Source organism: Drosophila willistoni (genome assembly GCF_018902025.1).
Source record: "Drosophila willistoni isolate 14030-0811.24 chromosome XR unlocalized genomic scaffold, UCI_dwil_1.1 Seg143, whole genome shotgun sequence".
Taxonomy (NCBI): domain Eukaryota; kingdom Metazoa; phylum Arthropoda; class Insecta; order Diptera; family Drosophilidae; genus Drosophila; species Drosophila willistoni.
In genome coordinates this window covers 1,271,827-1,295,822 of record NW_025814056.1, presented here as the reverse complement: position 1 = coordinate 1,295,822, position 23,996 = coordinate 1,271,827, and the positions used below count along the sequence as shown (strand labels likewise).

The following is a 23,996-nucleotide window of genomic DNA, read 5'->3' as shown; positions in this document are numbered from 1 at the left end:
GTGGCAGCAATTAGTGTCTGCTGCCTTTGATGATGATGATGATAATAATAGCCAAAATAAAAATAATATACAAATCATATATAAGAATCATCGTTAACTGCATTAGACAATCGACAAAATAAATACAAAAACCGGAATCACACACACCAAAAAAACAAAAGAAAAAACAAAACTTGAACTATAAATCTTTTTGATAATTGTCTGCACCAAAGAATAAATAGAACATAAAAATTATAAATATCGATTGAGAGAGTCAGAATTCATAATTCATAACCCTCATGTTAATATACTAATTATATCTTTAACTGATCAAGAGTTTATAGTAAATATAAAAAAAAAAACAAGGTGAAATGGGGAAAAAACATTAACTTCAAAGTGTAAAATGAAATTAATAGCCCATGTCTGGTTGGCAAATGAAATCGATTTGTCTACCATTTCATAGTTTTCGTTAACAAATTTTTCAGCATTTCAAAAAAGTTTTTTTTTTCTGAAGATTACTTAACGGCATGATGGATAGAAGGTAGACAGACACTTGGACAGATCTCTCTGAGGTGTCTCGAAGCAGAGTGTGTGTGTGTGTTATGGGATGAGACTTTGTTTTCTAGAGATAAGAGGAACAACCAAAACCAAAAAAAAAAAAAAATAAAAAAAAAGGTGAAACATATTTTATTAACAATTGCTTTTTTGTGTTTTCTTTTTTATAGAATAAATTCTTTTGCTCCGTTCCTCTTTGGTTGACTTTTGGCTGACTGAAACTTGGCTAAAAGGTAAGCAAAAACAAAAACAAAAAAAAAAAAAAAAACAAAACGCCCCAAGTGCCAATAACTAACTAACTAACTAACAACAACAACAACTACAAAACAAACATATTGCAATTTTTACTTTAAGCTTTTTTGGCTTTGGGCCCAGGGTCGTCTTGGCACTGTCCATATAAGTTTATACATGTGTGTGTGTGTGTGTCTGTGTGTGTGTATACATATGTAGAGTCTTGGACTCATGGGTCTCTCGGCAAAACTCTTTCAAGTTTCTTTTTTTTCAGTTTTTGACAGCTGCTGTCAAATGTTGAAAGGCAGCCAGCCAGCCCATACAACAATAACAGCAACAATTCATATAGAAATCTAAAACAAGTCACACACACAGAGTCAGGGAGAGTATCAAAAACCATGGTCTAAAACCCCCTTCCAACCCACTACAACAACCTACACCTCCTCCTCCTCCTGCTCCTCCCCATCGAAAACTAAAAGCGGTACACATTATGGCACAGCCTTGCCATATTCCTTAACTCTCCTAACCAAGTTCTCAAAAAACGAAAAAACACTCACAACAAAACGGTCGGCATAGCAGAAAACAACAGCAACAAAAAGAACAACAAACGAGAGAGAGAAACAAAAAAAAACATAAAACAATGAAAACATTTTATAGTTTTCATGCACGAAGTCCACACAAAATGAAAAATTCTACAATTTAAACTGACATTTAAATTGATAGTTCAAGAGATGCACACGACAGATACGAGAGGGAGAGAAGCCACAAAAACAAAAAAAAAAAGAAATAACAACAACATATAGTGATATATATGTACATATGTATGAGTTGGTGGAATTCTGAAGAGATCCGGGAGGATGGGCAAGTGGGGGTGTTAGCTACCCAGCAGCATATGTATGTACATATGTTGGCGCTGGAACCAAGTTACATTCAGTTGGTTGCTGCTGATGATGATGATGATTTGGAGCTCTCAAATGTCGCTGCACTTGATGGATGAAATGCGCATCCAAAGATTTAGTTAGAACATGGGCTAGCCGAATTCGAAAAGATACCAAAAACAGAAAACCCATGGAAATTTTACATTTTGTCTTACAATTTGCTGACAAACTCACAACAATGAATTTCAATATCAAAAGCCTTCTGTTCAAAAACTGCACTTAATTTCATTCCCAATAGTAGGCTAGAAATCCAGAAAATCAAACAAATCTTAACATAATCAGTCACTTTCTTGCCACTTCATAATACAGAAATATTATTTAAAGGTAGTTCCATCGAGAGGATAATGCAAAGGATTCTGTGCATATTTTATAGGACGCATCAAGTGTCCCATTTAATACCAGGCCTAGGTCTGTAACAAGTAGCCAAAAAAAAAAAACAAACAAAATTATGCCCAATTTCCACACTGACCTAAGTAGGTGCATGGACTTACCAGATAATGGTAATGGAAAAGAATGACTTGAGTTTAAAATCAATAAAAAGTAAACAATTTCGGGTGAGGTAAGGAGAAAAGTACTGCCTTTGACTTTATAAGTCAAAGCGACATATGGAAAAGCCACCATTGGCATCCCTCCTTCTTAAAAAAATAACCAAATTGTACGGATTTTTCATTGTTTTTACTTATGACGAGACAAGAGTGGCATTTGGTAGCCTGTGTGAAATAATGATAGATAATGCGAGTTTTTGCAGTTTGGTTAGAATCTATGATCCAACTACGGATCGTACTAGGCGTACTTGGATAGTAAACATTCTATACTAGGAAGTTAAATAAGGGTTAAAGGTTTTGATCCCAGTGCAAGTCAGAAAAGTAAGCAAAGGTCTAAGTGTAAGTGTAAGGGTGTTACAATTCTTTTAAACATGGTTCAGTAAAGCCAAGAATCTTGGCCAGATAAATGATAATTTAAAGTAAGTTTTTGATCGAACAAAATCTCTAGATCATATTATGATATTAAGTTTCTATGTATAATAAAATATTACCTTTAAAATTGGGCAGAAATTCTGTAGAAAGATTTGACTTTACATTTTGACCAACTGATTGTCTTATACATTAAAAATCAGCCTCAAATTGTTAGTTAACAACAAAAAGAAACTTGACGAAAACTTAATAAATGAAGCGGTAACTTCAGCTAACTTGAGACATTTGAAAGCTTCTTCAATAGAATATTCTATATTGAATTTGCTGAGAGTTTGAAATGTTTTAATAACCAAAAGAATTTTTATGTCAAAATTATCTGAGGCCGTAAGACTGAGTAGAGCCAAACCGCATTGAAATATTTCTGTGGTTAAGAGGAAACCGATGAGAAATTTTTCAATTGTATAAAAAAATCTAAGCTGTACAAAAGTATTTAGCATAACTCTGAATTTATGATTATAAAATACTTTAAATTTGTGTTAAATCACACAAAAAAAAAAATGGAACGAAACTATTGCATTCCAAATGGCAATATAAAGTTGTTCTTTTTAGAATAGGAATTTTATTTATTTAATGAATAATAATTTTATTTAAGAGAAATTAAATTACTATGGGGCGTTTTATTCTTTTCATTTTTTTTTTTTTGATGTGCGTGTGCATTATCAGGCAAAAAGAGTCCACACATAGAAAGATTGAAAAAGATATAAACCAAAACAGCTACAAAGTAAACTTATATTGTGGGAGGGGAGGGCAGGGAGGGGGCGCACAGAAGAGATTGGGCTACTGCACTAATCTTATAATTAGCATTCTTGGCAGATAACAACAACAACAACCAGACAAAGACAGAGGCAGTGACAGGCACTCCATTCTACACCACGCCACTCCACTCCACTCCACTCCATTCCATTCCACTATGCTGCACCATCACCAGCACACCACCAGCACTAGCACCACTGACTCTTCCTCTTCGTTCTCCTCCTACTTCGCGTTGGCTGACTTGAACTACAAATAACAAACAAGTTGCAATTACAGAAAGACAACAACCGACAACCGACAGCAGCAGCAGCAGCAGCAGCTACAGACGGAGGAGACAAACGAGGGAACCTCTCACTCTCTGGACTCTTAATCGCATTGCATGATAAGTGCACATTAATTAAAAAGAAGAAAACAAAATCAACTAATACTTTTATGAAACGAAACCGAAAGAGTGCTAATTGAATTATTGCTGCATAAGCTCGCTTCGTTTGCTACGTTTCGTTACGTTTTGGCTCATTTAATTGCCAGTCCCCAAAAAAAAAAAAAATAAATAATAATAATAAAACAGCAACAACAGAAAAAGACAAAAAAAAAAGAATGAAAATAAAAAACGAAAACTGAAAAGACACAAACAAAAAAAAGGGCAAACCCTTTATTTGTGTGTATGTATGTGTATATGTATGTGTGTGCAGCAGCAGCAATTCAGGCTCAGACTCAGACTCATATAATATTGCTTACGTTTCCAGGAAGACCTAAAAATGCTCCAGACTGTGTATAGAGTGTAGATTCAATGCCTTTTTTCTAACGGTAACCAGCTACAACTTGCTTAAACCAGACCCCCAAGTTCAATTTCGGCAATCCATAAACCAAACAGCAACAAAAAACAAAAAATATCAACAACAACAAAGCAGTGGCAGAAGCAGAAACCGAAATAAAATAAAACAGTGAAAAAATGTCAAGCTCAGTTTTCAATTGCAGCCACATTGCTGGCTTGGTAATCCGAGAGCCACATATATACAACAGAACAGGAGCAACAACAACAACAACAACAATGGCCAAGAACCCAACCAGAAGAAACCAGGGTCGACCAGGAGTAGAGAAAAAGGGACAGACATACCCAATATTAGGCTATGCTGCGGGCTTAGTCACTTCTGGGTAGTGGTCTCCATCTCCACAATTCTGGCCCATATTAGTTTTCAGTCAGCCAGCAGCAACAAGAGCAACAACAACAACAACAGCAGCAATATCCACACATTGTTTCGTTTGAGCTACCTAAACGAACTTGGACAATGGAAAGAAACGTTGATGATGATGATGATGATGATAATGACGATGATGACAATGTCGATGACGACGTAGATGATGAGACAACCGAACAGCCTGCTCTCAAGTATCTGCAAGTACACGCAATGTATATCGTTTCTATCTGCTTTTGGGCATGCAACAATAACAACAGCAACAGCAACAACAGCAACAAAAAGGGCGGCACAGACATTTCAACAGCATGTCGCTTCATTTAAGTTTTTTGCATCAATGCACTCGTGACAATTTGTCATAAAAAGCTAACCAAAATACTGTCCAACTGAGCTCAACTCATAGAGACAATAAGTACACTAAAAGAAAAACTTGACCAACAAACAAAAGTAACAAATTGAAAACCAATCAATCAAGAAATCAAAAAGCAAGAAACTTTTTTAACGATTCTATACAAAATATATTCCACAAGCCCCATTTAGGACTTTATTCTAGACTTTATTCAGTCGATTTAATGTAAATTTAAATGAAGATTCCAAATTTCAAATGATTATTAATTTTAGTTTTATTTTAACAAACAAAATTTCTTAATTTTTGCCAAATTTTAATTAATTATTCAATTTGATATCTTTAAATTGTTTTAATTAAAATTTTAAACACAAATTAGCAAGTTATATTTTCAAAAGCTAAAGAACAGCAATATTTCAATAGACCTTAATTAAAAAACTCTAACTTAGTAGATTTTGAAAGTATTTGAATCACTTACTTCCAAGTTAAATGGCTTTCTTTAGATCTGCATAAAAATCTCAAAAATTAAAGACGATTTAATTTTTAAGATTTTTATTGATGAATTTTATTTAAATATCCAAGTGTTTAATGACACTTTAAAAATTATGTTTCTTTAATTGGCTTAAAACTTTTTGAAAAAGATTAGAAAATGGTCAAAAAAAAATCTGATCAGTTTAAAAAATGCTAAAAAATCAATGTCACTGTAAATCCGTAAATTGACCGATTTTCATCATTGATTTTTCACATTGGCAAATTACTCCCGGACTGGCTCAATCCGGCACTGATCTTATCTAAAACTTTTGTGCAAAATTTAACTGCACCAATTTATTTCAACATTTTTATTGTTAATTCCCCAATGAGTTTTTGTAATAAAACAATATTTCCATACTCTATAAAATTATATAGCTGCAGCTGGTCTCACATAAAAAAATCAACTTCCAATGGGTTTCTTTTTTATACAATATTTTCTTCAAGTGTATTTAAGATGTAGTAGTACTTGATGTAGTTATATGAGCAACTTTACATTTTTTAATTGAATTAAGAGCTATGAGGGAAAACTTGAAATCATGCAAATGAAAGAACATACCTACATATATGAGCCATAAAATAAAAAGAACAAAAAACAGCACTGAAACTCACTCTCAGAACCATAAAACTTGGGCAATCAAAACTATATGCACACTCACACTAAAATTTGAAGAACAGATTGTCAGAGACTAGAAAACTTTTATCGTATATTAATACGCAACATGAAACCCAATTGCAATCTGAGATCTTTGTCTGGATTTACATATGTATCTAACGTTGATCTTTCAATATATGTATGTATATGTTTTTCTGGATCTCATCGAGTGGCTTAATGAAAGTCTAATTGCAGTTGGAAATGGTTTCTTATCCCCCCACCAAATGAAACAAAAACATCTTTGGTCTGGCCCAAGCACCTGTTGGCAGCTGTGTGGTCCATATGTGAGGTTTAGGCACTTCCCCATCCCAGAAAGCGAGATATAAAAAAATATATATCTAAATTTATATAGAGAATATGAAAATGAAATGTTCAAACGATATGGCATGGTCGACTTGTCGTATGCCCTGTAAGCATTCAATATACCTAAAAATAAAGCAAAAAGTTTATAATAATTTCTACGAGTTTTTAGCAAAATTATATATTTTCTAATTTGTTTTATTGTTAGTTTAATTTAATCTGAATTTATCTTATTTATATATTCAAGTACACCCTTTCAATTATTCGAGGGTATTCAAAAGAATCATCTAAATGTCAGCTGTGCCCACTTAAACGTAAACTTATGCATATTTATATAATTCATTTTTAAATATTTTTCAAAAATAAAAACGAACGGCATAAGCACTCAAAACATTATATTAAATATCCAAATTTTATGATGCATAATGCGAGAATATTGTGCTCGAAGGGGTGCTCAAAAGGTAGAAGGAGGTGGAGTTGTTGGTGGCGATGGTGGTGCTGGTGGTGCTGGTGGTGGTGGTGGATGTAGGAGAAGGTGGATTTTTATTACCAATAATTTTGAAATTTGTTGCTGCCACTGCCTCTGCTGTTGTTGTTGTTGTTGTCGTTGTTGTTGCTGATGTTATGGGTGCAAGCAACTCGTTATAAATATAACCGCAGATACTTATAAGCACCTACTATATATATACATATATATTCATATATATAAACCTTCGCCTGCTTCACCTCCTGCGCTTACTCTATCTCTCTCTGTCTTGCTATATATATATATATATATATGTATGTATGTATGTATGTATGTATCTGCATTGAGTGTGCAAGTGAATTGATTGTAAAGCTGCCCGACCGAGCGACGCGATTATTTACGGTTTATTTTCAACGCTTCAAAAATAAACACACACACACACACACGCATACACATACGAGTAAGAAAAACGCAACATGAATTTCTTTTCTTTCTTTTCATTTCTTTTGAAACAAAAATATTGCATACTAATTTTAATACATAACACGCGGGGCCTTTTTTTTTTTTTTGAAGGCAAAAACCAAGAAAAAACCAAAAATAGCCAGCAAATGAAACGACTGCATTGGCATTTCTTCCTTATACCTCTCACCACCCTCCTCCACACACACACACACACACACACACACACGCACTCTTTCCCAGAGGGGGTTGTGCAGAGTACGGCGGGGATGGGTAAAAACATTGTGAGGTGAAGGGCTAAAAGTGTCAAGCGACGACATCGCCAGTATATTTTTGAATTTTTGGCAGGTGGAACGAACAGCAGCAGCAGCAGCAGCAACAGAAACAACAACAACAGCAACAAAAACGACAAGTGCCCCGCGGACTGCATTCATATTTCAATATTTTTCCATTTTTCTTTACTTCTTCTAGTTTTATTTTATGTGTGTTTCCCACTTTTAAAAATAGCCAGAAAGAAAGAAACAACAAAAAAAACGTATCACCGTGTTCTTTAGCTGTGTGTATGTGTGTGTGAGAGAGAGCATAGAAAACACTGAAAATTAATTTCCACATAATTTTTATGAGGCAATTACTCATCGACACTCTTCAGCACACACGAACACGAAACAGAAAAAAAAAACTATATATAGGTATCGTCTACATGCTAAAATCAAGCGGAACCCAAAAAAAGAAAATTAAATTTAGTTTACGCATTTTTTTCCCCCTGGGTGTATGTGTGTGTGGTGTGTGTGTGTGTGGTGTGCTAAAAGTTTCATTTTCTAATTTTCTAATTTGTTTCAATTTTGTTGTTGTTGCTGTTTTCCTTTTTATTTGAATTTTTATTCCAAAAATTTTACTGAATTTTTGAACTAATGGAACATGACGTATACGTAATTTTATCAAATATAAAAACAAAGGAGATAAATGAATGATGAAATATGAAAGTTAAGGGGACTTGTTCCCTCCCTCTCTCTCTCTCTCTCTCTCTCTAATTTAGTTTTCAACTATTTAAACTGAATGAAACACCTTGCAACGTCTGACCTCACCTCACCCATCTACACATTACACATTACAGTTAGTTATTCAAATGGTATGCATATTATTTTCCATTACTACATAATTACCCAGAAATATATTTTACAACGAATTTTTAATTCCCTTAGAATAGAATTGTTGGTGTTTAGAGTTATGTTCAGTCGGCAACATTAACATTAGCTTTCAGTTAACAGGATTTAACAAAGGTGGCAAGATTTGGTTTTCTATTTCTGCTTCATTTAGTTAGAATTCCCAAATAGTTCTAACATCGGTATGGCCATAAGAACTCTAAATTCTTTGGCAACGTTAGCTACAGAGGCAACCTGCTCAAATTTTGTGCGTATGTATTTATACGATTTATTGACCTCTAGTTTTGATTAATATTTAAAATACTTAAAAGTAATCTAGTGCAAGAGAAAACTTCACTTAACGTTTTCACAGTTATTTTTAAGCACATTTAGCAATTTTATACCATTAACTTTTTACATTTTATAGGGTATAAACAAAAGTTCTTTGAAATTAATTTCAAAGTTCTAAATAAGTGGTGTAATCGAATGACCCTTCATCACTCTTTTCCATATGGTTAACAGAAACATGCTTTAAACTGCATATTATTATAATTTTTGTTGTTTTTTTTCTTATTTCTTTTTCTACTTTACTTTTTTTTTTGGGAAAATGTGTGGTAATTATTTGGAAATGCTTTCTAGCCGATAATTGTGGGTGCCACTGCCATTCTTTATACTCTATTCTCTAGTTGCCCTGACACGTTCGTTTGTTTCTTTTCATTTTTTTTTGTGTTTTTTTTTTTGTCAAATTATACAACATTTATCATCAATTATCGCAGAGTTGTTGGTGGGTTGAAAAATGATTATACTAGAATTGTGACGCACGCAAGACATAGAGACATGGCTCACACAGATACACACACACACACACACACACACACACACACACACATATGTATGCACACATGACGACATCGTGTCATGAAATTTAATAAGCAAATGACGTGCTGAAAATGCCAGTTGAAATATAATTTTTATAAGAAACCATGCCGTGTGGCATTCACCCGCTTTTGACGCTCCTGGACTAGCTGCAACCGTTTTCCTTTTCCTTTCCTTTCCTTTCCTTTCCTTTCCTGCTCTCCGTGATATGTCTTAACCACAAAACGCAGTTTAGAGAGAAGGCTTTTGACGGGAACGTTCTCTTGTTTCTTGTCTATGGGCCAGGGGGCATACATATGTGTCTAGATGTACATTTGTATGTATGTACGTATGTGTGTATGACATTTCATGCCAAAATGTAGACAATTGTCAATTGTAACAACTACACCCCTTTTTTTTGAATACCCTTGCATTTGGGATCCATATACTTGGGCACTTAATAGACAATAGTTACTTAATCATATATATTTATTTGAAAAGTAACTTTTTCTTGGTTTAATTTTTATATTGTTCCTCAATATCTATTGACTCTGTAATAATTGTTTCTCTTTAAGTGCTCAATTCACTCATTCGTAAATAAGGGCTCTATATGTATACATACTTTTCAAGGTATCAACTTTCCTCATAGTTGATAGAGTATTAAAATTGGCGACATATGCAAAAAAAAAAAAATAGTAGAAAATTGGTTCATTCCTTTTGCCATCTCTTCATATGAGCGGCTAGGGCCACATGCTAAACGAATGTTGACAAACAATTATTATTTTATTATTATTTGTTTGGGTCTGTGTCTTTTACACATACACACAGCCAGAGAGAGAAAGGGAGATAGAGAGAGGTGTACACACCTCTGCCCTGCCGCACTTGTTCTATCAGCTCTCTGTCTGTTCTTTCAGTTAGTTTGCATGACTTTCCACACACACACCCATGGGATAGAATATGCAGCGTCAGTTGTCGTCATACCGTCTGCCTGGTTGCCTCCTACCCATCCTCCCTCTACCTTTAGAATAGACCAGAACATTTTCACTTAGTTTTCTGTATGTGTGTTTATTTATTTGCCTAACTGCTTTTGGTTGCTTTTGTTGCTATTTGTATTGTTGATTATTTTATTATTATTTGTATCATTGTTTGAGCAAATTTTCACATGCAATACACACACACACACACCCATAGATAGATAGAGAGAGAGAGAGAAAGAGATAGAGACACAAAACGGGGCACAAACTTACAATGCATAGAAAGGGAGACTTGCACATTAAAAAAAAAAAAGCAACAACAAAAAGCTGTCACAAAAACAAAGCAAAAACAAAGCCAAAAAAAAAAGAGTTTTTTTTTTCCTCCTCCTGTTTTTAATCTAAAATTAGCTAAAATAAACATACGAGAAACCAGCTCCAAAACCAAATAAACAAAACTTTGACAGTTGGAAATCAACAGCAGAAAAGTATGAAAGAGACAGACAGACAGCGGAATGAGCGAGAGAAAGAGAGGGATAATTTATATGTATGTATATAATATTGGCCACATTTTTTGTACCTAATTGTGGTGAAATTTTAATAAAGTTTTCAGCAAATTGTTTGAAAATGAAATGCCTGTCACTTTGACAAGGTGACAACACACGGACAGGGAATTGGTGTGTGGTGAATGAAAGGGATGGCAGATGGGGTAACGGGTTGTAAAAGGTGAGAAAGGGAATGTCTGACTGTCGTTTTATGGCAACTTGTTAGCCAGCCAACCGATAAGCTTCTTCTGCTACTTCTCCTCCCCAAACACCCACATCCACATAGAAACATTCTAAGACATTTCACATATCAATTTGTAATCCCATGAAACTGATTCCATAACCATAGAAACACAGTCACACACAAACACACACACACACACAAAGACTTATCCAGTTCAAGCATAACTAATAACTTAATTCGATTCGTGGAAAACACATTTTCTTCTACTGCGTTTCGTCGTCTCAGGCAAAAAAAAAAAAGAAAATAGTTGAGGGGGCATATCTAAACACAAAAATCTAAAGCTTAATGGCTCATTAAAGCGAGAAACATAGAAATGCTGAGATCCAGAGGCAGGCGAGTGGCGAGAGGGGAAAAGGGATAGACAACAATCTTTTCATTGACTCGTATATATCTTTTTGGTTTTTTCTTCTTTCTGAAACTTTTTGTGGCGTTTTTCTCATTTTTCTTTTTTATTATTATTATTTTTTGGTTTTTTTCTTTTTAGCTGTGGTTGATTATAAATTTATTGTTGGTCATATGAATAGAAATGAAAATGAAAATGTTATGTATATGCTCCTCTCTAGCAGCAATCGACTGACTAACTGACTGAATGAATGTCTCTCTTTCTCTCTCTCTCTCTATCTCCTTCTCTTGCTCTATGTAGAGGCTGCTAATTATGCATGCCACATATTCAGGGTACTCCCCCCTTACCACAACCAAACAGCACCACCTCGACTACACTTCATCACCTTTCATAATGTGGTTGTTGCTGTTGCTGTTGCTGATGCGTTTGCATTAGAAAAGTCAGCAGCAACAGGCTGCCAGTTGGCTGCTTATGCAATGCAATGCAATGCAGCAATGCAAAAGAAAAATTATAATAATAATGCATCAACAAAATAAAGAAAAATACGAGTTGCAATAAAGGCAAACGACGCACGCAGTTGGCCTACGAAATGAGCGTTTCACATCGTGTGAATTTTAATTAAAACTACAACAACAATAACAACAACGGCAACAACAACAGCAGCATCAGCAGCAGCAACAACAACAACATCAGCAATAACTGTAGCTATAGCAGCAGTTAGACGCACAATGCAACTCATAGACATCCCAGCCAATCTCCCCAACAACAATCCCTCACCACCTCCACACCGAACCTCCCCCTTTTTCCCCCACCATCCCCAACAAACACACACACACACACACACACACAAACACATGCAAACCGAAAATGGGCCTCAGTGAGCTTACTGCTAATTAAATGCAACATATGCTGCTAATTAAATTTATGTGCCCGTCGCAACTCTGATTATCAAAAATTATTTATGCAAAATCTGACAGGAAATACCTGCGACTACTTACTGCAGCAACAGCAGCAACAGCCACTGCCAGCAATTGCCAACTGCCAACAACAGCAACAACAACAACAACAACTGGCGATGCATGGGCCAGATAAAGTTAAAGCTACTGCCAACAACTGCAACTCGGCTTAATTTAATTGTACATAGTTTTTGGTTGCATATTTAATTATGTTGTTGAGGTTTGTGATCTCTCTTTCTCTCGATATCTCTTTTCCGCTCACTGATGACTAACTAACCTAGCGAACTAACTAATTCAAAGACTGTACTTTCGAATTAAACAAAAAAAAAAAAATTGTGTAATCATTTTAAACCGTTTTTGTATTACTTGATTCTTCAAGTTTAAATCCAATATTAGATAAAAGTCTAAAAACCAAAAAAACTTGTTAAAGTAAACAAAATACAATATTTAGCTTAATAACTATATAGAGTATACAATTTTAGTTTAATCTAATATTAAAAAAAAAACTCCGTTAGGCAAACACTAAATTATGGAAACTTATACTTAAATCAATGCGGGACTATTTGAGTTTTTGCTAAGCACATTTTTCGAATCTAGGGCTACGAAACGGGGGAAACTTTGCCCCTTAAAGTATGCAATGTGATGGAAAAGTAATCATTGTTTTGCAACAAGCTTATAACTTTTGCATGTTTGCTGCGAAAATTAGTTTTTAGACACAACACATTTCAAACTTATCTTTTAGTGTCTCAAAAATGGAATTCTTTAGCTACTTATTGCATACTTTAGGGGGCACATAGCCCTAAATCCACTAGTGGATATCGCCCAGTCATTAGCTCAAGGATGAAATTGCATAATTATGCCAAAAGGGCAATTTATTCACTTCATCTTTGATAAAGTGAACTGATAAAACTGAATTCTAAGTACACAAATGGGTTTCTATATAGTAGTGATATTTTGATCAATGATTTTACTGGAACACATTATTAGTCGATGAACATGTTCAGTTACTCAGTTGTTCAACAACTGACTCAGTTGTTTAATTGTCTCACCGATTGATTTGATCAGTTTGTGCTGAATTTATTGTTTTCCAAAGTCCCTGATCAGTTTTGATACTTTTGTATAAATTATGTATTAAAGGTATTACAAAGTTTGTGAATATTGCAAAATCTTCGATTAATCCATATAGTCACTTTAATTATTATAAAATTATGATTTGATGAATTAATCTAATATAATGAAGTAATTCAGTGAACTAATAAGTAAGTGAACAAGTAAATTAGTCAGTCAAGTGATTCAGTGAGTCAGTGAGAACAAGTGAATATAAGAAATCTATTTAATCTGCTTTCTGATTACTTAAAATATCAATGATTCTAGTTTATAGTTTTGCTTTCGCTTCACATTTGATACACACATACATACATCTTGTTTACTTCTTAGGCGTTTTTGTCTGGGATTGCAATTATGTGGCGAATTATTATGATAATTAATACAAGAATCGGCAATTTCAACTGGCGCTTTTGATTGACATGTTGTCGACGTCGTTGTCGATCGATTCGTACGGAACCATTCGGAACATTAAACAGATTCCTCAATGGACACTTTCTATGAATGGGCACAACACTAGCGAGTCTCTGAATGTATTTACAATTTTGCAATAGATATAGATACAATAAAATATGTATATGTACATACATATATATATTTGCATTGTATATGTATGGCAAACACTTGCACTATGCGCATAATCGACCGAAAACAACAACACCAACAACAACAAAAAAAAAATCTTACATATTTATTGTGCCAAGGCGACGAGCAGCAGCAGCAACAACAGTAGCTGCTAGTGACTCAGCCCCCGAGGGGTAAAGCAAAGTGGAAAATTTTTTAGCAAGGGAGGAGCAGAAGGGAGGTCTGATGTCTTTATACGACGAACCTCGCCTCGTCCATTGGTCAGAGAGAGAGTCAGTTAGAGCGTTGAAAATGCAGTCGAGTGTTGTGAATGTGTGCATTGCAGTGTTGTTTCTTTTTTGCTGTTGCTGTTGTTGTTGTGTGTTTGTGTTTAATTCATTAAATTAAAATTAATGTTTATTTACGCGCAATTTTACAGCGTGCCTGAAATGTGGCGCTGCCTGCCAGCCAGCAAGCTAGCCAGGCTGCCTGCCTGTTGGCCAAAAGTATGGCCAACCAAGCATAAATTAAAATATATTACAAGTAGCAGCAGCAGCAGCAACAACAAGTGAAAAACTTCACTCAAAAGTTGATGTTGCCATTTAAAATTAGCCACAACTGCTGCTGCTGCAGCAGCAGCAACATCATCATTATTATTATTAGCAACATGAGCAAGTTGTAAGTATCTTGCAGATACATGTGCAGCATATTTCCTCATCTCAGTGTCTTTGCTTATCTCAGCATTGAAAATCTTTCGGTTTTTCTTTTTGGATCTTCGCATCTTTTCTTTTTCCTTTACTCCAACTGTCCATCTGTCTGTTTTCTGTCGGTTTGTCTGTCTGTTTTGTCTTTCTCTCTGTCTTGCCTTTTTTGCGTAATTTAATTAGTATTCTGTGGCCAGAAATCTGATATTGTTTATGGCTCAAGTTTTGCTTTGACATTGATTGACAGCAAATAGTATAATTTCCCCACTCTCTCTCTTTCGTTCGCAGAGCTTCTCTATCTCTTTCTCTTTTGCTCTTGCTCTAACTGCAACCCTGACTATGATGTTCAATTGATTTGGCCTAATGGAGTCAAGCTCTTAGTTTGGTTACATTTGGTTACATGAATTTGATCGTCAACCCACCAATAATTTTTTAATACCCTTGCAAAAGGGGTATACTAATTTTTGATCAGAAGTGTGCAAATCATAGAAGTGATCAGTCGAGTTCTTAAGCTCAAACACAAACTTCTAATAGAACGCCAAAGCTTTTGAGTCAGAAAAACATTTTTGCTTCCTTTGCGTTTATGGTGAAGACGGCTATTAACTTGTTTAATCGATACTAATCGATTATTTCGGGCTAATTTGATTAAAATCAGATAACAATATTATGTAAACATCGGATAAAATATATGCTATATGCGCCTTATGGTTCCAACTTTAGATTGAAGATTTTTCTTTGACTTTTTCAAAAAAGGATAGAAAAAGTAACAGAAAAACAAGGAAGGGTATATAAAATTCGGCATGTCCGAAATTAGCCAAAGCCCTCTATTTTTTTTTCTTTTCTTCCAACTGGTTTGCTGTTGTTGTGACCTACAATCTCTGTGTGTGTTTCAATCAGTGGGAAAACATGAGCTCACAATATACGATAGCCAATCTACAAGGAAATCAATTTTCGATCACACATTTAAAACTATTTCCCCACCTGCCCACGATACTCTTGTTATTGGAGTTGTTGTTGTTGTTGGTTTTTTTATCCAAATCGAAAAGACCCACTTGACTATCTTTCTAGTATTTACTATGCCTCTCGTCAACATTCTAAAACCAAACTAAATAGATTTCAAGCACTATAATTAAATGATTGTGCGGCAGCGATAGAAAATTAAAAACGTTTTACCAAGCGATACAAACTGATAAGATGGACAACTGCTGACTGCAGTCAGGCGTAGTATAGTTGAACAAAATGGGTTTAGCCGATTCACCAAATACCCAGTAATAAAAAGCGAACTTTATTTGAAGTGAAAACTTTTTAAAGTTCATTGTGATTTGAAACTCCATGTAACGAAAAATGTGACATTTTAATGAGATAGAAACATATACTTCAACGTAGGAGAAAGTGAGATAGGAAGAATCATTATTTAGTGAGAGATTGAGTACTCTGATGGCTAAAACTATACCAAAATCGGCTTCTTGTCTTTTACTGACCAATTGTTGTTTGTCGTATTGAAAGCTTTATATACACATATACATATATACTTTATGGATTCTAATACACTGGGTATAAATCAGTAATACATTTCAACAAAATTGTATGGAGAGCTACCCGGTAATGTCTAACAAGCGCGACAACAAAACCATTTGATGATTATTACCATTATGTATTTGTGTATAGTCAATGCAAAACTAAAAAAAAAATAAAACACACAAAGCAAACCAAACAAATTGTCAGTCAACTCGGACAGACGGTTCTGTATCTGTCTGTCCGTGTGTGTGTGTGTGTGTGTTTGTATGAGTTTTGTCATTAGAAATGCCAATTGCACGTAATACATCAAATGTTTAGTAAAATTATTTTTAATGAAATGTTGTGTCATTAGACGCATAGACGGCATATACATATATATGTAGGTATATATATGTCTATATAGTAGATAGAAAGGGGCGCGTCCAAGTAAAGAAACAAACAAAAAAAGGTAACTGAGGGGTTTCTCGCTCTCTCTCTCTCTCTTTCTCTTTCTAGCTATCTATCTCTATCTCTTGTTTTCCCTTTAGAGGTTTTTGTTGGTTTTGTTAATTTAGCTAAAAGTCCATTAAATGTTATAGTTCTTATTGCAATTGCCTTCGCTGCTGGCACTATTAAGATAATTATCCTTATAATTCAGTCCGAGAAGCCATCAATAGCCGTAATTATTATGATGTGTGACATGCAGGCCAAAACCAACGAGAGAGAGACCAAAAGAAGAGAAGCAAAAGAGGCCCCTTCTGAGTGTCCCAAGTCATTATCATTATGAACATGAAAGCAAAATAGCAGGCAAAAAACATCACAGGAATACAGGAACATCAGCAGCAAGCAAATTGTCCTTGGACAGCAGTTGGAGGGGGGAAAACTTGATTTTAAGCTGAGTTAAAAGATCTAACTAAATGTGCAAGATCGATTTCTAATCTGCTAACCCTTCTATGTTGAGCAGTTTGAAATATGATGAAAGAAGATTTGATTTCGTCCGAAAATGATAAGTTTTATTTGCCTACACTTTTCAAATAAACAATTGCTTAGTATATAGAATCAATGGTTTAGTTAGTCAGTTCAGTTCTGAGTGTTTCTTTTTGTTGTGTGTGTATTTGTGTGTGTGTGTTTCTTTTGTTTTTTTTCATGTTTTATTTTACAATCAACCAACTAAGTGCCATTCAATTCAACTCTTCTCTCTAAGCCTCCCCTCTCCACACACTCGTTGCTCTTTGGTCTTCAATGTGCCTTGTATGTGTGTGTGTGTGTGTGCTCTTTAAATGCCTCACTTTACTTAAGCAAACTGATTTTTATCATCACTGCCGTCGCGTCGTTTTATGAGCATCATCAAAAACTAATAAAAACTCAATGCGTTCTTTATTTGCAGGCAGCCGCTCACCTCCGCTGACGGGACCGTCTCCCCCAATCCCCCACCACCAACGCCTTACCCGCTCACACAATGGTGGTCGTCTCTCTTCATGGCAGGAGGAAGAGGCCAGGAAAGGCCGAGCCAGACCAGGCCAGACCAGTCGATGTACCCATACCGCGCGACAAGCAACATGTTGCTTATGCACTCGTCAAAGCAATTTGCATACAAATGTTGCCAAGGCACTTGAAAGTGCAATCAGAATCGCTGGAACTGCAAACAAAAAAAAAAACACTGAACACCGAACACTGAAAACTGGGACTGCGTCTCGGTCTGGGACTGGGTCCGTGTTCTGGAGAGCTATGTCGATGCCGATGTCGATGTGGCTTGTGGAGCATAGGATGGAAAGGCCGTTTGCCGTTTCATAATTTGATATTAAACATGCACTCGCCTCTCTGTATGTGTCTCTGAATGTATGTGTGTGTGTAAAACTTGTAAATTTGCAAATTGCTGAAATGCATGACAGAAAGGGGACAGGCAGCTGGTGATTCTCCTGCTGCTGCTGCTGCTGTTGCAGTTCAAAAGAGTTTTATTTTCGATATTTTGTTGTTTTTGGTTTTTTCACTGTGCCCGCCAGCGCTGCGTGAATTTGCATTTACATAAGCAAAACCGTACCCAAAAACCCAAACTCAAACCCAAACCCAAAACTTAAGCCCAAACCTAAAAATCCAAATGCAAACCCTGGCATTGGCATATTGCGCGATGAAAGGAAGTTCCAGTTTTTTCAGTTTTCAATGCAACCTCCGCAACATTTGCTCAATTGACTTTCAATTGCAAAACAAACACACACCACTCACACACTGTCACACACACATGTACAAAACAATACAACAAAACAAACCAAAGTAGTCCATAGTCACAAAAAAATGCGAATTTATTTTAAATTCTTTGTCTGCTGTTGGGGTTGCTGTTGTTTTTTTTTCCATATGGTTATTTTGATGTTAAAAAAAAACCTACCTACGAGGGCTGCTATTTATATTTGTAAAATTGGCAATACTAATGTCAATACGTGCCAAAAAGTTTAATTGTTTTAGCACGGTTGTACAATGTTTTTGTGTAAAACTGGCTTTTGTTTTTTTTTTTGGAATAAGTTAGAAAAATCAATTTTGGAAAAACAATGTCAATTTCTCGAGAGGGTTTTTGGTGGGATTATTTTACATAAATTTGGACGTGTATTCTTTCCAATAAGGATGTGCCGATAAGTTTAGTTCTTTGTATGGCAAAAAGGCACTAGTTTATCGTTGGTTTGCAGAATTTAATCGATACGATAATACTGAGAGTGTTAGATCGAAATTCATGCATCCTTCCTTCAATACACTGCATTTTGCGTAACGATCGAATATTTTGTACAACTTTACGATTAATTTGTATTGAAAAATGACTTTTGATTACTTGCATCGTTAATCGATTATTGTTTCAAATAATCGCCTCTTATTGTTAGTATAAACCATATTATTTTATCCTACTATTTTACTTTTAGCTATGAGGGATTTAAAAAAAAAATAGCTAAACTATTAAAAGCAAATGAAAACTAAAGCGACGTTTCACCTAGTGGCAAAGGTTACCACTGCACTCTTCGGGACTGTCTTCTTCCAAAGCAAGTACTCATTCCACGGAAAAGAGGATCATAATGCATAATTGTGTTGCTTCTAAATGTCTTTTTTAATTGCTGTTGCTTTTAAGAAATATTTGCCTTACAGATGTATTTTAAAAGGGGAAAAATCGTTTTATTAATCGGTTGTTTTATTCGTTCTTCGATTACTAGTATTTTATAGTAGCGTCCTTTCGATTATTGATATGATGTCATAATCGATTACTGATTTTTATTTGCCATCACCATTCAAAAGACGTTTGTGTAATCGTTAGAGATCCTTAATCGACCGAGCGGGCTTGACAAATTCAACAAAAGTTGTTCGAACACAAAGCACTTCAAAGCAAATAGTCGCATATTTCTTCGAGAAATGGTTTATTGTGGTCACTTTTTCACTAGAGCAACTTTCAACTCTCAATCCGGAGTTGTACACGACCATTTGTTTGGCAAACAGGTGATTTTCTAAGCAATCAAAACACTGAGTTAATAACTCATCTGCCTTATCGCCACCCAATAACTTAATTTTCTCCCTCCCATCAAGGAAAAACTGCCCCGTGAAGGGTAATCAAAAAACTATGACAATGTTTCAAACTCATACGAAAGTGATCTACATCAATAAAGTCATTTTCCTTCCAAAACTTTTGTTCTATTTCCCGAAATATAGATAGCAACCCTCGTACACAGAAACTACCTTAAAAAATGAAAAAAGTGATCTGCCGAACTTTCTATACCCTTGATGAAAGCAAGCAACTTACCTTCTGCCATAAATAACAAGAACAGTTTATTGTCGAGCAACATTTTTCTTAAACTAGAATGAAATTGAACAGAAATTGCCTAAGTTTTAACTTGAAGTAAGAGTTTAGTAAATCAGGGATCTAAGAAAATTTGCAACTATCTATCAAAGGGTATCTATGTATATATATATATATATTATATATGAAGAGTGCCTCTTTGCCATATGATTGACATGCTCGATTGAGATCGACTGCGACTGGGAATGGGGAAGGGGAAGGGGAAATGTGGGGAATCAGCAAGTGGTATTGGCTTTATTTTTCCATCTCATTCAGATTGTTAATATTGCAATTGAAAGAATTGAATTCATAACTGAAGTGGTCTGCTGAAGTAGTCCTCCAAATAAAGAAACGGAAAGAGATCAGGATCGCCTTAGGCACACCTGGACACACCTTTTGGTTTTTAATACAATTGAAATTCAACTGCTTAAAGTCTTAAAATAAATACTTACAATTCATGATTGTGTATTTTTTTTTTCGTCTTCAGCTTTTTCCGTTTCTTTTTTTTTTTTTTTTTTTTTTTGAAGCCAACACGCAATTTGGCATAAATCATTTTTATGAGACATTTCCCTAACAGCAGCAGCAGCAGCAACAACAACAACAACAACTATGGCTGAATGTTAAATAGGCACGCAAAGTCTAGGGAAAAATCGAATCAAAAGTACGTAGCTACCATTTAGCTATTTAGGGTAACAAAAACAGAAAAAAAAAACATACACACACACACGCCAACAAGAAAACAAGAGGAAAAACTTTCGTTCTATTAGCAGGCTAAAAAGGGATGGCCATAAAATGCGTCAACCTAAAGAACCATACACTCTTAGTCTCTCCATCGCTTATTCACTCCCTCTCACTCTCTCTCCTTCTCTGTCTCTGTCTCTCTTTCTCTATCTCACTTTCACCCAAATAGCCAGGAAAACGATAATCAATAGGCAATCGGCGGGGGTGGGTACAAGAAGTCCTCGAGTCACAATCACCCTCATATGTGGACTATTTTTATGGGTAGTTCATAACTTTTCCGACTTTTTTTTTCCTTTTCACCCAACGCTCCATTCATCCACACCCCCTTCCTGGCTTTAATATGTGTCTCAGTCTCTGTACTTACTTCGTGTGTGTGTGTGTGTGTGTGTTCCTTCGTCTGTCTGTCTCTCAGTCTCTGTCTGGGAGTTGTGGTGGTTTCTTGGCCAAATGTTTGACTGCCATGTTTATATCCTCCACACAAATGCCACATACTCACACATGAGCAGTATCATTTGTAGGCGTCACCGAAAAAACGTACGAAAAAAAAAAAACAAAAGAAAAACAACGACCCAAAGTAAAACAAAATCCAGAAACCAAAAACTGTGCCACAAAGTTGTGCCGGAAAAGTTGGCTCAAAACTTTTCTCTCTCTCTCTTAGTCGCTGGCATACTTATACCTCATCTATTAACATTTATTTGGTATATGTATGTATGTATTTTTTGATGCCATTTTTTCCATATTTTTCTAAAAAGACATTCTCTTGATATCTCTTGATATAATATTTAACTACATATTTAACTACACAAAAAGTTGAATGAAAACAAATTTGATTTTGAGATCGTTGAGATATTATTAATAGATTTTCAGTTGCAAAAAAAACTTAATTGCAATCTAATCACCTTTTTTTTCAAATCCCAAAAAATGACCCATTTTATTTTTAATTTGTTTTTAAGGATCTTAGATTATGTGTGAAATTTCGTTAGAGAAGTTTTATTATTCCTAGAACTTACAGTTTTTCGATTGTAGAATTTTCCACACAACAAACTATCCATATAAAGATTATCTGAAAGTCTGTTTGACAATATACAACAATTGCATCTAAGGCATATTAAGGCAAAAAGGTTTAACATAATGCCAACTAAATAACATACATATATGTATGTATGTATGTATGTACATGTGTGTACCTATGTATGTATATTTATTTTTTGTATATTATATGGCGGGTTAACTGCCCTCAGCTATCTGGTTTATCGCACAAAATGCACAGCTTCATCCAATTTTTATTTTTAGACGTTGCAAACGACAACAGAAGAGAGAGAAAAAGCAAAACAACAACAACAAAAAAGGGGCAAAACGCGGCTTATCTTATCAGTGACTACCATAACCAAGTCGACTCAACGCAAGTCAACTCAACTCAACTCGACGATGTCGATGCCTATGTCGATGCCTATGTCTTGGTGTCGATCGACCGTGTTTCATGTGTCCATGTCCGATGTTCTGTCTGTCTGCGTCTCAACGTTCTCAGGGCGCGATCCAAAATGTTGCTGATGAGCAATTGAAAAGCAATCATCAGTTATGGCGAAAAAAAAAACAACAATATATATATATTCTATAAGGAAAGAAAAAAAAACGCGAGAAGACAAAATACATATAAAGAAATGATGTCAGACATGACTGATAAGAGGCCCCTGGACTCTTTGCCTACCTCACCCCTTTGTGGGCACTCAAATTCTTATACTTTTCATAAGGTTTGCTCTATTCCCTTGATTTATTTCAATGCTTAGTAAACAAGACACAGTTTTCTTATTGTTGTTGTGCTCTCCATCCCTCCATCCCTCCATCTCTCCATCTCTCTCTCTTTCTGTGATTTGTGTTATTTGTTATTTAACAAATTTTCAAAAGAAATAACCATTCAAAAACAGGGCGTGCCGCCAACCGAGCAATGAAAATGTGTGGCTGCACCTACGCAGTGTTTCAAGATTTATATGAGGGATCGCACACACACACACACATACATATGTACATATATATTCATTCAAAAGATACCTACATATAATAACGCCCTAACATATAAAACAAATTATAATTTTTTTTCGACAAGGCAGGCATATTAAATATTAAAAAAAAAAAAAAACAGCAGACAGAGATGGAAAAAAAGAAACTGTGTGTCAGGGAAGTTGGCTCAAAGATTATGAAAAGAACTGTTGATGGATGAAACTATGTGTATAGGCATAATCTAATAAATCTATGGGCTCTGTCAGGTTGTTCCATCTGTATCTCTTACTGTGTGTGTGTGTGAGTGTGTTAGTGTGTGTATTTGAGCTATAAATTTCAAATTTATGTTCATCTTTTCGCCCAAAAAAAGAGACAGCATAAGCTATACAGAGTGACTAGATGACAGAGAGGGAGAGAGAGAGAGAGAGCGAGAGAGACAGGCGGGAAGCTATGTATTTGTGGGTTTAAAATCGCTTAATATTAATTAAATAAGAGAAGCATAGAGCGGTGGGGGCAGGGGCAATTGCCGATTGCGTCATATTTGACACATTGGCCTGCTTATTTTTTTTTTTTTTTATTTTAGAACGTCTTATACCACTGCTCCTCCTCCTCTTCCATGTTGTCCTCTTCCTTTCGTGGGGCATTGGCTTTGTCTTTGCCAGCCAAAAAAATTTGGCGATATGAGTTGGCAGAAAAAATTCTCAAGCTTCGTCGGCTTGTATGTATTTTGCTGTCTTGTAGACGTAGACAGAAGGCATTTGTCATAGTCCCTCTCATTCTCATTCTCATTCTCTCTCTCTCTCTCTCACTGTGAAATCTTTGGCACATTTTCTATGGCATACACCAGAAGATTATATGCGTCTTCATCTCTGTGCCTCCCCTAAGATTCTCCACCACTTGCCCTCTCTTTTCATTAGAAACAGTTACCAAAAAGCCATTAACAAATAAAAAAAAAAATACTACTCTCAACTCTTTTTTTTTTGTTTTTTCTCACACAATCAACCCACCTATCCACGCAAATGGCTCATTAAACTTAAACACACGAAACACAGCTAAGGCAACAACAAGAGTTGACCTTCAAAAAAAGTCAAAAAGTAAAAAAAAACAAAAACGCACAGAAATCAAACAGCAACAACAACAACAA

The 23,996-nt window shown here is 35.3% G+C and overlaps 1 long non-coding RNA gene across 1 annotated transcript in view; it reads left to right on the top strand.

The window, feature by feature from the left end:
• The window catches only part of LOC111519104, a 47,156-nt gene extending 28,901 nt beyond the window's left edge, over positions 1 to 18,255 (top strand). The window contains exons 3-4 of the long non-coding RNA XR_002724246.2: positions 705 to 767; positions 17,693 to 18,255. This is a non-coding gene — a long non-coding RNA (uncharacterized LOC111519104). The remainder of the gene's footprint in view (positions 1 to 704; positions 768 to 17,692) is intronic.
• Positions 18,256 to 23,996: the final 5,741 nt, after the last annotated feature.